A 4687-nucleotide genomic window follows, 5' to 3' on the forward strand; every position below is an offset into this window, starting at 1 on the left:
ATTGAAATTTGATTTTTGCAATAGACCTATGATTGAGAGGTATAGAAACATGAAACTGGCAATAGACATATGATACTATGAAACACAGGCCCAATTGATTGACCCTAATTACAGATGATTTTCTTTGATAAATTACAGTGAAGGCAGTTAGGGATTTTGAGAGGTACTAACATACAGATAGATAACATTATCAAGATTCTATGAAACTTAGAATTGTGCAATATTGATTGAGAGTAAACATAAGATAGTATACCCAGGTGTGCAAAGACTGATGGAATTATCAGTAGACGAAAGAATGATCATGGGCCAAACAAACAAATTAAATGCCCTGGTGTGAAACAATATGATTGAGAGGTATAAACATGATAGAATGCCAGTTATAAAATAAACCAACAGATGCCCAGTGTTACAAACAAATTAATAGGCTGCCCATTAGTACACAACATACAGATAACCCAGGTGTGCAATAATAATTGAGAGGTACAACAGATAGAAGGGTGTGCAATATAATTGAGTAGAATGAATGCCAAGGTGAGAAAAAACCAATGAAATGATCAGGCGGAAGGAAGAAAACTAATAGAATGATAAGGTATGTAATGGACGAATGCCATGATCAGATATGAAACAAACGAATACCATAACCAGGTGTGAAACAAACAAATCGAATGCCATGGTATGAACTAAACAATTAGAATACCAAGGTGTGAAACAAATAGAATGACCAGGATTGAACCACAAGAACAGGTGTGCAATAGACCAGGATTGAGAGGTATGAAACAGATAGAATAGGTTGCAATAGGTGAAACAAATAGAGAATGTATGATTGAGAGGTATGAAACCAGGAATGTGTGCAATACAAATATGATTATCAAATAAATCAATAGAAATGAATTGAATCAAATGCACAGGTGTGACCCATAATTAATAGAATGCCCAGGTGTGAAACAAACGAAGCAAGTGATCTAGTGAGAGGCAAGTTATAGATTTACCAGATGAGAAATTAACGAACAGAGAGTCCAGGTGTGCAATAGCCGATATGATTGAGAATGAACATAGATAGAAAGCCCAGGTGAACAAACGATTGAGGAGTATGAGACAAAAAGAATGCCCAGGCAATGTGAGATATACTAACAGAATGCCCAGGGTGCAATGATTGAACACAATATATGATTGATGAAACCAAGTGTGAATCAAACGAAAAGAAACCCCAGGTGTGAAACAAACATAAAGAATGACCAGGTGCTGGAACATACAAATAGAATGCCCAGGTGCGAAAGATACAGCAAAGAGAATGCTCAAGTTTGAACCAAACAACAAATAAATGCATAGGTGGGGTGTGCAAACATGATTGAGAGGTATGAAACATAAGATAGAATGCGACAATAGGTGAATAGAAGGATGGGATTGCGAATGTGAGACATACAGATAGAATGCCCAGGTGTGCAATAGCCGAATATGATTGAGAGGTATGAAACATACAGATAGAATGCCCAGGTGTGCAATAGACGAATATGATTGAGAGGTATGAAACATACAGATAGAATGCCCAGGTGTGAAACATGCAAATAGAATGACTAGGTGTGAAACAGACGAATTGGATTGCGAGGTGTGAAACATAAAAACAGAATGCCCAGGTGTGGACCGAAAGAAAAGAATGCCCAGGTGAGAAACATACAAATAGAATGACCAGGTGTGGACCAAGCGCAAAGAATGCCCAGATGTGAAGGAAACGAGCAGAAACAAACGAACCGAATGTGAAGGCGTTAACTGGACTAATTAATTGACCAAGTGTGAACCAGACACTAATGCCTTTGTAAAAAAAAACGAGTCAAACAACCAGGAGTGTACCAACTGAATACAATGGCAAGCCTATGGTATTCTAATGGCTGCGTAAGAAGGTAAGTGAAATATACATTAATTTAATCCTTGCTCTGGAGGATTGCAATGATGTTGATGGACGTTCTTTTCTCTAGTAAGACGTACTACAATGAGCAAAGGGGCCTTCAAGATCGCGTGAAAAGAAGAGAAGTAATTCCTTGGCAGTTTCTTCGTAGGTGGAACTTATTCTTACATTAAGGTGCATGGTTGTGTCCTCGTGTTACTGAAAATCCACTTCTTAAAATTCAAGGATGCTGTAAAACTATCACTTTTGGCGTCGGAGAACAGAACAAATTTACTAGGTTTAAAAACATGAAGAGCATTAAATTACCCGTGTCTGCGTCTTGTTAAAGTGTGCTTGTTTCACACTTTGGTACCCAGCAAAGTGACCAAGAGGAAGCTTCAGGATTATACGGAACCGATAATGACAAAAATTGATTTGTTCCTTTGTTCTGACTAACATTCATAAGGAAACGAAGACGTTCAGTCGAATCCGTAGAACTCGGAAACAAATGAAGGTAAAAATTTGCTGTTTTAAATCGTTATGTAGATTGGTCTTCAGGGTGCAGCTAAACTTGAGTTTCGCATAAAAGAAAAAAAAAATATAACAAATTAATGTAATTAATCATTACCCATTAATGCTAGAGGGCTTGTGAAAACTGCAATGTAATTCCCGAAGAATTTTGCGTTCCGTTTGGTGCTCACAAATCCGGCAAAAGTGGGAGACAAAAGTTAACCAGGAAACTTATTTACGTTATTATTTTTTTTTAAATCTATACTTAAAGGCATTTTCATATATTACCTTGGTACTAATTTTATCCCCCTTCAGTTGTTCAAACGTCAATGATCATCACTTTGCTCTATCATATGGACAGATATCCTTTGGGGGCTTGATGTTCATGACATGGCCTTTGGAGTGTGATGCGCTCAGCTCAGCCGAATCTGTGACAAATTAGATGCATTCAAGGTCCTTTAAATATACTCTGAGTATATTTAAAGGATCTTGGACGCAGTAAGTAGCTCTCCTACCACTTTCTTCGTCTGACTCATGCGTTTTGTCTTCTACTACATTTGACGCCGTTCTTTATTCCCAAAAACCTGCTTGTTGTTCCGTGACTTGGTTTTCGTTTCTTCTTTCCTTAACCTAATTGCAGTGGCGTTCCTTGTGACCACATTTGCTTCATTTTCCCGTCGCTGTGTACCCGCGTCCTAACCACCTTAATTTATCTCTGCGTCCGCTGTGTTTTTTTCATCTGCAGTTAATCAAGCCTCGTTTACTCTATTCTGCATGCTTTGATTCTGACTTTGTATATTACAACTACGCTGTTCTTCCTGTCTCTTTCCTTTCGGTTTTTCTTTTTATTTTTTATGATGAATTGAATTAGTATAATTTTCATGTTCTCTCTTCTTCTGTCTCTCTCCCGCTCTCTGTCATAGCATGGGTTATCTCTTCATGACAATGACAGTATACTAAATAACTCTTTATCCCGCTTCTAGAATACTTTCGAATTTTCCTGTAAGAAGTTATTCCATGTCTTTCCACAACTAGTTCCAGACCACGAAATGGAGAGACACTCAAAACGGAAGAAAGATTAAAACAGAGAAAGAAAAGGTGATGAGAATGATAAACGGTTAGACAGAAAGCCCAACCAGCTCTTCTGGGCAGAGAGAGAGAGAGAGAGAGAGAGAGAGAGAGAGAGAGAGAGAGAGAGAGAGAATGTTTTCACCGTAAATTCAATGTAAGAAAATATCGCTGTCATACAGTGACAGGGAAAAAGCAGATAACAGCTATTTACATTTGATTCCATATTTATAAATCGCCATCTGGGTATTAACATCTGAATCGCATAATAGTGAGTACATAAGATGCCGTATTAGAATTGAAGTTCATCTCACCGATTGGAAAACAGATGTTTATTTTCATGATGGAGGTGCAAAGACGTACTTGGTTACCGAATCCAAACCCGGCCATATACCTATGCTGAAGGCTCATCAGTAAAACTTCAACTGACCGCCCTACACCCCAAGGTCTAGAACAAGGTCTACGAATATTCCCTAGATCTTGCTACACGCAATCACGTATCTCCATCGCGGACACACTCGCTTCCTCAAGGTCCAATCTTTTCGGGACCTTTTCCACTCTACCTTGTCAACACTTTCTCGGTATCTCTTTTCTGTTTTTTTTTTTCAGCTCTTTGTCGTTCCTCATTCCTTTTACGTTCCCAAACCACTTCAAAACACTCTAACTGACATTTGCAACTACAATGACCTTTTTACTTCATCCTCATACCTGTGCATTCAGTCACCTCACTTTCTTAACATTTCCATTTCAACCTCCAAAGATACACCCTTCGCTTTCAAATCTTTCGCAGAGATTCTGTTACCATTCTTGTTTCACCTATTAACTCACCTCTCCTTTTTTCCTACCTTGATATATCATATTTCATCGCATTTGCCTATATGAGTAACAGTTCTGTTCCACCAACCATACTGACAATCACTTCTCCATCTCCTTATTCTTGATAACAGTCACCTCTAACCTCCCCCGATTACAAACATTTTCAATCTCTTATAAAAGACTCTTCTGCTTCCTCACTATTTCCAACTACAACTGATCACGACGCCCTTTCTTAACCCGCATCTTTGAAACTACACCAGTAAGAATACGACAGCCACTGAGACAAATAACACCTCAGTTTGAGAACCACTTTTACATAATCATCAAATAACCTCCAACAACAATCAGGGGAATACTCTTTCACCATACATAAACGCCCTCCGCATGGTCTCTATCTGTAACATCAAATTT

This window comes from Macrobrachium rosenbergii, chromosome 8 (assembly GCF_040412425.1).
Source record: "Macrobrachium rosenbergii isolate ZJJX-2024 chromosome 8, ASM4041242v1, whole genome shotgun sequence".
In the NCBI taxonomy this organism is placed as follows: domain Eukaryota; kingdom Metazoa; phylum Arthropoda; class Malacostraca; order Decapoda; family Palaemonidae; genus Macrobrachium; species Macrobrachium rosenbergii.